At 45.0% G+C, this 13,408-nt stretch overlaps 1 long non-coding RNA gene across 1 annotated transcript in view; it reads right to left on the reverse strand.

Annotated features, from left to right (window-relative positions):
• LOC138525555 (uncharacterized) overlaps window positions 1–11,980 on the reverse strand; it is a 56,557-nt gene extending 44,577 nt beyond the window's left edge. The window contains exon 1 of the long non-coding RNA XR_011283353.1: window positions 11,760–11,980. This is a non-coding gene — a long non-coding RNA (uncharacterized lncRNA). The remainder of the gene's footprint in view (window positions 1–11,759) is intronic.
• Window positions 11,981–13,408: the final 1,428 nt, after the last annotated feature.

Below are 13,408 nucleotides of genomic sequence, written 5' to 3' on the forward strand. Positions count from 1 at the left end.
AATATTTTCTTCCTTGTTATTGGAAATGTTAAACACATAGTCAAACGCAAATAACCTCTTGAATTGTCAACAGACTGAGTTTGAAAGGGTTGTAGAACAACCCATACCATCTGGGTTCTTCAATCTCTAATATCCAATACATATCAGAATGCAGAGTCTTGTCTACATCTTTGTTATGTAGACTATTGTGCTGCATTCAACAGTGCCTTGCGGGTAACACTTTGGTCTAAGCTGGAAGCATGGGGGATTGATCCCTCTCTCCTGTATTTTATTAAACTATTATTCAGTGATAAATTGGTTGGGGTGGGGCTGACTCAGGAGGGGTAAATTTCAAAGTCTTATTGTACCAACACTGGTCTTAAACAAGGCTGCATGCTTGCACCCCTTTTCAACCTATATATGGGTGATTTACATCTGGCACTGAAATCCATCCATAATTTTCCACCTACGTTTGACGGGGAGAGCATAGCATGGCTCGCCTACGCAGACACTGTCATTCTTGATCAGACAACTCTGGGATTACAGAATTCCCTAGATGCTCTACATCTGTATGCTCAATCAAATGGCCTCAAAATCAGTTTGCTTAAAACAATAATCATGCCAATTGGAAGAAGGGTGTATTGTGGTACATTTTTTCCTGGGCCATGGTTGGTAAGCAATTGGAGCAGGTAACCAAATATAACTATCTAGGACTCCTTGTTAGGAAAGATTTCGTAATTGTAGGTAATTTTCCTTCCATGTGGCAACCCCTAAACTTTTGGATGTTGTTTTTCACCTTGTTCTTGACTTTGCCAGAGAAGTGCAGCCTTCTGCCGCACTCCTCTGGGCTTTCGCTCCTTTCTTACGGGGAAACTGACATGCCCTTAAGACAGTCAGTACCGGGGAACGCTGTTTCCCGTAGTTTCTTTTATCATGTTGCGGCTTTAGTGCAACATGACACAAGAGGGCACTGTAAGCTAAGTTACAGCTCTCTTGGGTCTCTAGCCTTCTACAGGCCCTAGATACTCGTTTAGGATTGTATTTGATCGGTGCAAGTGATTCAGGGACGGGAATGGTGGCAGTGATCGTTTCTTTATATTTTGAGCTCCTTTTGGCGTTCTAAGCACGTTTTCTGCGCTTAACCCAAAATGGTGGCCTGGCTCCCAAAATGGCCAGACCACGAGGCTCCTTTGTCTTCTCCGCTGACCGTCTTGCTCCCTTCACCTTCCCCAGGTCGAGCCGACCCGGGGCCTTCCTTATTTGGGTATGTACTTTCCCGCGAAACACGAATGCTTTCGCGGGCTTCTACATGTCTTTTGTGTGCCTCCAGGGTGTGGGCTGGGATGTCTGGTCCCAATACACATCCTGGGAGCCAGAGAGTCTAGGGTGGTGTGAATGCCTGGGACCACCGTGGTCCGTGATTGGTCCACGAATGGTGTGAGTGTTGATGAGCGGATCTCCCATTGGGTCCCCTCCGTTTTGGCGCAAAGGGAACTGTGGATTAGAGGGGGCTGGAAACACCACTACCATGTCGATCTCCTGAGTTCTCACGAACGAAGGAATACAGGAGCCAAGTATCCTGCAACCAAGAGGCTGGACCGAGGAATCGCTGGTGACCCGCTGAAGAACTCCTCCTCTGCACTGCTGTCGCCTTGTGAAACCCTTTTCACCTTTGATCGAACCAGAAGGCCTGTACTAGTACTTCGACCTTTGGAATAGCGGGAACAGCTATTCTCGGCATCTTCATCATCTCCTGCCAGTAAGCCTTCGGAAGCGTCTCTGGGCCATCCAGTTGACTGACCAGCTTACACGGGAGTCTTGCTCTGTAACCGCCGCCAGGTTGTGTAGTATTTCGAGTCCTTGTCACTCTCACACACTTCGTACACTTGGCGTTCCCAGGTCGGAAGTGAGTAGTGTACATTTGGCTCAGATACACACGGCCGCTCCGTTGCCCTGCTGTGGTGACAAAACTGTGCAGGTTTCTTCGATTGGGACGTCTTTTTACTCAACACGACGACGAGGCGTTCCCTGCTCTTCTGAACCTGCCAGCTGCTGAAACTGACGCAGAGAAGCCTGGGTCTGCTTGCATCGGGGACCGGTGAGTAGTTTAGCTAGGATCTGGTCGCCCTCCTGCAGGAGCCCATTGCTTTTCCCCGCTGTGTAAAACAGCACCCTTTTGCCGTACTCGCGCTCTGCTCCTGCCCACTGTGGAGGCTGCGCTTGAGTCGCGGAACTTGTTCTCCTTCATTTGTGCACTGAACTGAACTGCCTGATTTCCTTAGAAGAGACTCTCCTTTTGCCCGTTGGCACCAGCGTGTGCAGGTACTTTTGAGCACAAGGCTCCACTCTTCGCAGGGCTCGGACTTCCATCTAGTTAGGTGCCTCTGAAGGCGAACTGAGTCTAAAGCATTGTATCGCACTGCCTGTTTTCCTTCCCTTGTAGGTGGACTACACATTTCGTGCATATAACGCTTGCGACTGTCGTATTTGTATATATATTGTGTTGATATGGTATGTGTTGGTTTAATATTGTTATATTGTGATTTTCTCGCTACGGTCATTGTTTTAAAGGCCTTGAAATAAATGTGTATATATTTTTAATATAACAACTGATTGGAGTAGTTTGTAAGTGATCTTGCTTTGTGTGCTCATTGCGGGCTTTCAGTCACCCTCACCCCTCTTGAGACCTAGTCTTGACCGCCGCGATCGCTACCTTGATTGGTCTGGCTCGTCCAGAGGTTACCCTGTTCCAAGTAATTAGGTTGGCCTTCTGAACTTCTGCGCCACCAGGACAGAGTTCAGAAATCTGTCTTAACACTCCTTATAAGGGCCTCTCATTTGCTTGCACACTATTCAGAGGGTCTTCCACCCAAGGCATGGCATAGATGGCTGGCCATCAAGAGTGTGATTGATAGGTGTTGAGGCCACTCTATTGATGCTAAGCTAGAGGACTATAAGAAATGTATTATACTGGGCATTTTATATGTGCTAGAGGTTCTTCCAGATAAAGCAGTGGACTGGTTAAACAAGTTAAACACAAACATACTGTGTTCTCTGCTGGGCCTTCTTGGGGTGATCCCTGTTGAAGTGTTAAGATTAGTGTTGTGACCTGGTCAAGGACTACACACAATCTTGTTTGCGTGGTACAGATATTTATTCTCTTTATAGACACACATGTTCTGCATTTCACTTTATCAATGCTATGTTACTTTCACAAGCATGCTTTTATCAAGTCTTTGGGGTAATCATCTGTGTGATGCTAAGGTTGTTAAGGCACAACCAAGTTCAGGGACTTTACAGGGAGTGCTGTGCAGCCGTGTTGCTCTGTGGCTTGCTCGCTCAGAATGTCATGAGTGAGAGCTGCTGCTCCTAATCTCATGGCTCTTCCCGGGGACTCCCCTCGGGGCATGCTTAGGGTCCTTTATTCTACATACCTCCTTTTGTTGGACAGAGTTTGTATTACTCCATCACATAGTCGATGTACCTTCGTGGTCTTCTTCTTTCTCTCTATGGTCAGCTGCTCTCTGATTTCTCTTCTCATGGTTTTGCAGTCCTTTCACTGGTTCTCTCTTGTCTCATTGCATTCCTCTTGGAACTGGCTTTGGCTTGAGACGGTGTCCCTGGTCCTCCATCTCTGCATGTCCTGATTGTTTCCCCATGGTCGCATTCCCTTTGGCCAAGCTCTCCTCTTGACTTACGTGCTCTTGTATTACGGGGCTGAGTGCTACTTCTGTCCCCCGCTGCACCACTCTCAATGGTCTCCTGTACTTGGACCCCATCTCGGGATCTCTGTGCACCATTTTAATCTTTATAAGATCTCCTTCTCTGACTGTGCTTTGTTGAGGCTTTCTCCTTCCATCGCTATATCTTTTCATGTTTTCTTTGCTCTTCTTAACTCGCCATACCAATTCTTCCATGTCCACCTTTTCATCCTCTCTCACACTTGCCAACCATGGCGGGACCAGGGTGGAGGTTACCCTGTGTTCACTGAGGTGGTAGAACAGCAATATATGTGTGACCCCATTGGGGGTGAGGCGATGAGCAGCTATAGCTTCTTTGACTGTGCAGAGCGGGTTGTGTCTTGCTGCTGTGGCTAACTGCAATGCTTGTTACGTTCCACCAACCCATTTGCTTGTGGGTGATATAAAGCTGATTTAATTTGCTTGATATTGTTCTCCTTCAAGAAATTGTCCATCTCTCTGGATATGTGTTGCACTCCATTGTCGGTGACCAGTTATCTGGGCAATCCTTCTCTCTGAAAGATGTTTTTGGGAACTGAATCACTGTGGCGGTGGTTATGTTGGGTACAAATTCAACTTCTACCCATTTGGATAAATAGTCCACTAACACTATGCCATACTTGCTTTCTTGTTCCATGAGTTGTAGCGAGCCTATGAAGCCCATGCCCAATTTTTGCCACACTCCTTCTGGCACTTCTTTGGGGTGTAGTGGCACTTGTCTTACTTTGAGTCGCTTGTCACTATTTACACACTCATGACACCTCTCTGTCATTTTCCTTATCTCCAAGTCCATACCTGGCCACCAATATGCTTCACTCACTCTCCTGTTTGTCATGTTGTTTCCAAGATGACCGGCGTAAACCTCTGCATATGACGGTTTGTCTGATAGCTATGGGTGGTATCAATTGGTCGCCTCTCATGAGCATCCCCTCATTTTCAAAAATGTCATCCGACACCTTCCAATAAGGACGCAACCCTTCTGGAATGGACCTCTGGTTGTGTCACCTTTTCCTGAACCATTCCGTGATTTTTTTGGTGGTGTCATCTTTGGCTGTTTTTTTTTCCCAGTGTGTTTCACTCATTTCAAGGAATTCTGTACTCCTGAAGCCTGTGAGTGATGCAACAACACATTAATTCTGTAGAAAATGGGTTTCTTTATCTTTGGGCTGCAGGAGCCTGGACATACAGTTCGCCTGGACATTTTTCCATCCTGCAATGTGCTGTATCTCATACGGATATTCTTGCAGATTGGCAGCGATGCGAGCAAAGCGAGGTGTCACTGTGCAGGTCCCTCCCGGGCTCAGTAGGTGCACTAGGGGTTTGTGATCGGTAACCAGCTGAAATGTTGTACCACATATGTATGTGCGGAAGTAATCCACAGCCCATGCACATAACATCTCCTTTTCAATGGTTTAGTAATTTCTTTCTGCTTGTGAGAGGGCGTTGGACGCAAACGCGACCATGTGTTCTTCATCTCCCTTCTTTTGTGTGAGCGTTGCTCCTATACCGTATGCACTGGCATCCATGGTAATCATGGTCTTCCATTGAGGATTGAAGGGTTGCAGGCAGGCTGCATGCATTATTCCCTCTTTGACATCTTCAAATGCTTTAGCTTGTTCTGCCTCCCAATGGTACTCCGTGCCTTTCTTGAGTAATTCTCTCATTGGAGCATTGGTCTCTGAGAAATTTGGATTGAATTTTGCATAGTATTCAGATAGTCCTAAAAATGATCTCAGCTCTTCTTTGCTGGTTGGGGGTGGCACATTCACGATTGCTTGCAGTAAATCCTTCTTGGGACTGATACCTGCCTTGGATATGGTGTATCCCAGATATTCTGCTTCATCTGCCTGCACTACGCATTTGTTGTAGCGTAGCCGCACTCCTGCTTCCTGCAATGTTGCCAACACTTTGCAGAGAGCTGCATCATGTGTCTCCATATCTTCTGCGTATATTAATATGTCATCCTGGAAGTAAGACAACAAAGAAAGAAGGTCCTAAATTGGAACCCTCCCATCCCCTACACAGTGTAAGCTACCGTCAAAGGCAGTTAGAGAAGCATTTGTAAGTTTGAAAACATGAATATCAAGGCAATTCAAGTATAAGTGTAGGTACAATAAGCATTCCTTTAAGTCAGTTTTCATAAAAAGGAGATTAATGTAATGAAAACACAATCATTTTAAATCACGTGTCCAGTATCTGTGGCTGACGCGTTTCGAGAATTTCGCTCTTCTTCTTGAGCCTAACTTGACGGAGGACAAACAATATAGAAAAAATACTGTCAGGCTGCATGTTTACCTCAAAGTGAAACATGAAATAAGAGACTAGTGATTCAAATACATTAAATTATTGTACTCGAATTCCCTTGATATTCATGTTTTCAAACTTACAAATGCTTCTCTAACCACCTATTGATGGTAACTCACAGTGTGCAGGGGACGGGAGGGTTCCAAACTAGGACCTTCTTTCTTTGTTGTTTTCCATATTGGTGGTTCTGTGCCAGGACCATTATACCTCCCCCGCACCTTAAGAAAATCAATATATTTATAGTATCCCTCTCTAAAGATTGGTTTGTATATTAGGAGTGCACCTGCATTCCCTTTATCCTGGAAGTAAGAGAAATTACCAATGTTTTTCAAGAGGGAGTCCATCATGCGTTGGAATGCAGAGGCTGCCAAGGACAACCCAAATGGCATTCTTGTGAATTGATACGTTGCAAATGGGGTTATGAACATTGTCAGGGGTCTGGATGCTCGATGTAAGGTGATCTGGTGGTAGGTATCCCTCATGTCTAATTTTGAAAATATTTTTGCCTCCTTCATGAGCAAGATCAGTTCATTTATGCTTGGTAAGGGGTAACTGTCCGCCACCAACCCGAGATTTAGGCTGCGTAAGTCAATGCAAATATGAAAGTCGCTGGTATGCTGTTTCTTTATGAGAACCTGTTGGCTGACCCATTCTGAAGACTCCGCTGTCTCTATGGGTCCTTCCGATAGCATCTTGTTGAGCTTTTCTTGTAGTGCAACTCTCGCCATCGCTGGCACAGAACTCACCCTATGCTTGACTGGTACTGCTCCCTGTTTATTTGTATCTTGTGCACATAGTTTTTGATGCAACCAGGCATGTCTGAAAATCATTTTGGGAACTCTTCTTTGCTGATTGAGGCGCCATTATTGTTTATGGACAGGACTTGTCCCTCCATGTTGCAATTTGGCCTTGTCATCCCAGCCTAATGCTGGTGGTTCTTTTTCTGCAAGATACACTTTGGTTTTGGTGACCCTGTTCTTGAATTCCACTGTCGCTCTGATGTACCCCAAAAGATTAACACTGGCACCTCCGTACACCATGGGACTAATGTTTGTTTTGTAGGCTTCTACTCTTTTTCTTCCCACCATGCTTTTATATAAGTTTAAATGTAGTATGGAGAGGTCAGAACCCAAGTCTGCCATCACTCTTGTTTCGTGGCCATTGACTTTAATGATACACTGCGGTTTTTCCCTCTGAATCGTCCCGCTGTTCACCATGAGAACTGTGGTGCCTGCTAATTCATCTGAGGAGGCCTCATCTCTGCCCTTTTCGCTCCGGATTGTTGCCACAGTTTTCCTTGCTTTCCACATGCATACCGACACAAAATGTCCATACCTTCTGCATTTTCAACATTCTTTATTCCTTGCCAGGGATTCTCTGCTGTTGGCTAGGTGGCTTGTACTGGGGCACCTGTGTACCTGTTTACCTGTGTACCTGTGGCACTTCAATGGTTCACGTTTCACTGCTGCGTCATCTCTGTCCTCTGTCCCTTCTGCCTCTGGATTGCACCCACTGTACTTTGGGTGATTGCAAAGTGATTCCCCACTCTTTGTGCCTGCAGGACGTCTCGTCTAGGGCCCTCGCAGTCTGGATTGCTTTATCCAACACTATTTCCTTTTCAAGAATACATTTATCTTGTACCTTTCTATTGTTCATGGGGACTATGAGCATATTGCAGATTCTTTCCTCCGACGTTGCTCCAAATGCACACAATGCAGCCAATTCTCTTAGCTTGACTACGTACTCATCCACAGGTTCTGCTGCGTCTTGCTTCCTGCCAAAGAATCTGATTCTGTGTAGGACCACATTTTCTTTACATGGTAATCTATTGGCTATTCTCCTTTTTGCTTCTTGATAGACATCATCACCTTCTCCTGTGAGGGCTTCTGGGTTCAGGCCTGCAAAAGTTATTTGTCCTTACACGCACAGCGTATTTAGTAGCATGGACTTCTTGTGTGCCGCTGGATAGCCTATTGCACCCATCACTTCCAGATAAGTTTGAAACAAAGGCTCCCATTGGAGCCATGGAATGGCTGGCTTGCCTAGGACTTGCAGGAACAGTGGTGGTGGTGTTGCTCCTTGCATCCTAGGGCAGCTGGGCCAATCCGATCCTCGTCGCCAATTATGTTGTGGTCTGGTCAAGGACTAAACACAATCTTGTTTGCGTAATACAGATATTTATTCTCTTTATAGACACACAGGTTCCGCATTCCACTTTGTCAATGCTATGTTACTTTCACAAGCATTTGTTTATCAAGTCCTTGGGGAAATCATCTGTGTGATGCTAGGGTTGTTAAGGCACAACCAAGTTCAGGGTCTTTACAGGGAGCGCTGTGCAGCCGTGTTGCTCCGTGGCTTGCTCGCTCAGAATGTCATGAGTGGGAGCTGCCGCTCGTAATCTTGCAGCTCTTCCTGCGGGACTCCCCTCGGGGCATGCTTAGGGTCCTTTACTATACAATTAGAACTAATGCTGCAGTCTCTCATGTCACAACCTCTACCTCCTCTCACTCCGCCACTACCACTCCTGGCCCATCTGAGGCCGTCTCCCCTCCTCCTTTCTCCTCCTTTCCCCTGCTCATCCCAGATGATGTTTCTAGACAAGTCCGATCTATGAACGTCTCATCAAAGCAGGTTCTCCTCTGCTCATCCAGAACAATCAAGGACCACATCGACACCCTTTTTATCCAGCCTTAGCTGATTTCTGCAATCACTCCTTTGTGACTGGAACTTTCCCCTCCCCCTTAATCACTCTCTTGTGCACCCCCTTCTAAAGAAGCCCTCTGCCAATCCTTCCTCTCCAGCTAACTATCCCCAGGTCTCCATCACTCCTGTCCTAGACAAACTCTTGGAAAAGCTGGCCATCTACCAACTTGATCTATAAGCCTCCATGACCACCAGTCTGGCTTCTGAGCTGCCAGAAGCATGGAAACTGCCCTCCTGAACACACATGAAGATGTGCTCTCCAATCTTGACTCTAATCTCCCTTCTGTCCTCATTTTCCTTGATATATCCCCTGCTTTTGACATGGCCAACCATGCCATCCTACTCAATCATCCCTGTGACAACCTTGGTATTACTGATCAGGCCCTGGCCTGGTTGACCTCCTTTCTCACTGACCGACCCTGCCAGGTATTTCCTCTCTTCTATCTCTCTCTCTACTTGTGGTGTTCCCCAGGACTCTAACCTCTGTCCCTGTCTCTTCAACCACTACCTGGCAACTCTTGCCCACTTCATCCCTACCTTCTGCTCCAATTGTCAATGTCTTGCGGATGACACTCATCTCTCTTTCAGGCTCCCCTCAGCCACCTATGATTCTTCCCTCATACCAGACTGTTTGGCTGCAAATCAGGAATGGTGTGCTGCAAATGATCTCTGTCTTAATGCCAGTAATACTGAGATCCTCCTCATTGGGATACCCTCTCACTCCTTTCCTCCCTCTCTCTCTCTCTGGCTGCCCACTCTAGGCCCTCTTCGTCCTTCTTCCTGTGAGGCTAAGAACCTTGGTGTCATCTTTGACCCCATCCTCTCCTGCTCTCCTCACATCTCTGATGTCTCTAAGAAGTCAAATTATCAGCTGCACCTCCTCAGAGGTATTTTTCATTTTCTCCCTTTCCCCCAGAAACTCACTGTCTCCAGAGCCCTGGTCCTCTCTAGGGTGGACTATTGCAACTTCCGCTTTTTAAATCTTTCTGCCTCTACTCTTCGACCTTTACAACGTATCCAGAACAGGTCTGCAAGACTTGTCTTTGGCCTCAAGCCCAGGGATCATATCCCTCGAGCTCTGAAATCTCTTCACTGGCTCCCTGTGGCTGCAAGGATCAAATTCAAGACCCTCTGCATTGTCCACAAGGCTTTCTGAGGCCTGGGACTGCTCTACCTCCAATGTTCTCTTCCAAAACATCTTCCTTCTCGAGCTCTCTGCTCATCCACATCCAACTCTCTGAGGGTTAGAGGCTTCTCCAAGCAGAGAGCCTGGGGCAGATCTATCTCCTCAGCTGGGGCCTCCCTCTGGAACAGCCACCCTGCCTCTCTCCAACTTGAGCAGTACCACCTTTGGTACCGGAAGCAACTCAAGACCTTCCTTTTCGCTTCCTGCTTTCACTCTTCCTGTCCCCTGCTGATGCACCTGATGGCTCCGTGCACAGGTCACCTGGTCACCCTCTGAACTCGGGCCCAGGCTCCTGCATGTTCAGTTGCCGTTGCACTGCCTCCAGGCTCCCCAGTACTTAAGGGCCTGTATCTGCAACCCTACATTCCCTTCTCTCTGCACTTATGAGCCAGCCGCTGGCTGCACTTGTGAGTTAACTGCACTTCCCTCTTCCCCTCCCTTCTGGCACTTCTACCCTTCCCTCTTCCCAGCGCTTGTGTGATCTGAATGACACAAGGCCTAGCAAGATCATTATTTTGTTCTCCCTTGTTTCCCCCTCCTTATCTTGTCGCACCTAGAAACAGTTGTGTACAGGCGCTTTATAAATGCCACATCATATCATACCATATCATATGGAAAATGGTAAAATGTATGTTCCTGCTAAAAATCATCATGGTGGAGGGTGTTAACGAATCTCTATTGGGTCTAAAAGTAGGCCATGCTAAGTTGAAGTCGTCTAACATAACGCATAAGGAATTGGTGGTTATGGTAACAGCTCATTTGGATGAGATCGATTTGTCCTTCCCCATTGAACATGAACTTGAGCTGTTTCCACAAAAACTCAAAGTGAAAATTATTTAATGGGGCCGTGCTCAGTCCCTTTCGAGACTTGCTAAAAAAAAGGTACAATGTTTATACACACCAGGGCCTGTTCACAGGAATTCCACAAAGTTATTTGACGAAACTGCATATTCTGTTATGCCCTTTATGATGTATTTGTGCATGAGTATTCTTCCAGTATTAGAATATGTGGGAGCCTGAAATGGTGTCCCTCTAGGGGTGTGTATATGCTGGCTTTGTAACCAGACTATTGAATCCACAAGGCTTGGCAGGCGAAGAACAATGGTCTGGAGGTTTGCCCAGAGAAATGCCAGTGGTTAAGATTCATTCTAAACCTTTCAGCCATCACCTCTTTGTTTTTGCTTTGTCAACCCGAGTGGGACAGTTATGCACAGACGTGGGTCCCGTGCCTGCTGGGCCTAAAGACACGAGCTGCGCCTCTCTGATGAGGCCCAACAAGGCCAAAACATGTTTGGCTGAACTTCCCCTTTTGGGGTGGGACCAAGTCTGATTTGCATATGTCTTTCCCCTTCTGTAATGGCTTGGCAGGTGAAGAACAATGGTCTGAAGGGTTGCCCAGAGCAATGCCAGTGGTTAAGATTCATTCTAAACCTGCCAGCCATCACCTCTTTGTTTTTACATTTTCAATGAGATCATCCATTTCTCCATCAAAAAAATCTGTGCTGTTTTCACTTTTCTTTTGAATTTGCAAGATGACATGGCATGCTGATCGGTTTGAAGATGCTGCTTAAGAAAATGTACAGAAATTCCCTATGAGCAAAATATTGATGAGATGTTTTCAAATTTGATTTGGAACAGGTAAAAGCACTTAACAGACACAAATGGTTGCACCAAAAGCCCAAAACATCAATATTAACTGGATGACCTACATCTTCATGGTTCGATGTGTTCTTTCAATCAAAATAACAGTTCAATGGTATACTGGTGAATTTTTACATGAGATAGAGACATTTTTAGATAACGTCGATATTTGCAAATGTTTTCTCTCAAAACACAATACAACTCACATGATCTGTTGGTACAGGCTTTTGGAGTCCTCCACCAGGCTCTCTCAAGTTTGAAATGGTTCCCTCGTTAACTATCAGTGTCTGCAACAATATAATCATATCTTCCACCATTTTCTATCTATATAGGGGAGAGGAAATTACCCTTATATTATTTGTGACATGTCTAACAGGAATTGTAGTCTATTGAATGAAATACCATTGAGGCAGAGTATACTTTCTAAAACCACCTGCATGATAGAGGAAAACCCAATTTCACACAAATGCGACACAAAAAAATAAAAGACATTCAATCTGCAGTGGGAAGAAACAGTGTCCACATTAAAATTGCAATGCTGGAGAAACCTAATGTATTTAGATAACCATTGAATAACAGTTATATATAGTGACTTAACATTTTCAATTGGAATTTTAAAAAAGAACAATGAAAAAGACCCTAAGATCTCCTGCAACCTCAATGTATATCATCAGAGAAGAAAAAACAGGACTTTAAGAAGGCTGTTGTCTTTGTTTGTTTAAATTGTATTGTGTTTTATAGATGTGCTGAGCTTTATTAAAAGGTTATATAAATATTCAGGCATGGATGGCCACACATGGTCTCTGCCTGAATGACGAGAAGACTGAACTGCTCATTGTTGGCTCATCGAACAACCTACAAATAAAATAAACAAACAAACAAACTCTGAGCTGGTGGGCAGAAGTTTAGGAGGCCACCCTAGTGCAACAGGGGACCCTTCTGGACAAACCAGACCAATCTACGGTAGCTTGGCAGGTGGTCAAGACTAAGTCTCAGGGTGGTATTTGCAAAGGGGTTTGGGTTTGTTTGTGTGCCAGCTATACTGTGCTCTGCACCTTGAAAATGCTCCTGTTTTGCACCTATTCTAGTGTCGCAGGTGTGTGAGGAAAGAAAAGAGGCTCAAACCCCTGCCTCTTGTAAGAACATGAAATTTGGATGTTTCTCACACTCTGAAAAAACTGCACCATGCAATGTTTTGAAGTTTATAATTTGCCAATTTTTAGTCGTGAAATATTTTTAGTTGTGAAATATTTTCTTTGTATAACAAACAAAATGCCCTCTTGGACAACACGTGTTTCGACACTACAAGTGTCTTTATCAAATCAGGGCCAATTTGTGAACTTCAAGATCATCCAGAAAAACCCAGCAACAAATCGGAGTGATGGTCATATGTGTGCATGTTACATTGAATCAAAAATGGAAAACCATATATATTATGCACATTGGGTGAGTGAGACATAAACAAGCAAAATAAGGTAGAAGTTCAAATACATTTTTAAACAAAACACAGACAAAAACAGGAGGGGTGTTGGGTGGGTGATCCAAGGGATTGCGAAAAACACAAGGAGAAATAAATGAACATATAGTCAGTATCTCAAGAAACTTGTACTCTAAATACCCAAGTGTACATTTTGCAAAGACTTGCTGTTATTTTCACAAAAAGCACCATTTTCTATTTGACATATATGATCTGTTTATAGATTAGTAGTATAGTTTACTACTGGTAGAAGTATTTGTGTTACTATACTGCGCAAGAACATAAGTCGGGTCACAGCGACCTAAGTTATATGTAGTGAATGCATATGCCTTACCTAGATGTTGATTCCAATTGGATTTCGGATTTACCGTATTTTAA

This window comes from Ambystoma mexicanum, chromosome 7p (assembly GCF_040938575.1).
Source record: "Ambystoma mexicanum isolate Mex_15411 chromosome 7p, UKY_AmexF1_1, whole genome shotgun sequence".
Taxonomy (NCBI): Eukaryota; Metazoa; Chordata; class Amphibia; order Caudata; family Ambystomatidae; genus Ambystoma; species Ambystoma mexicanum.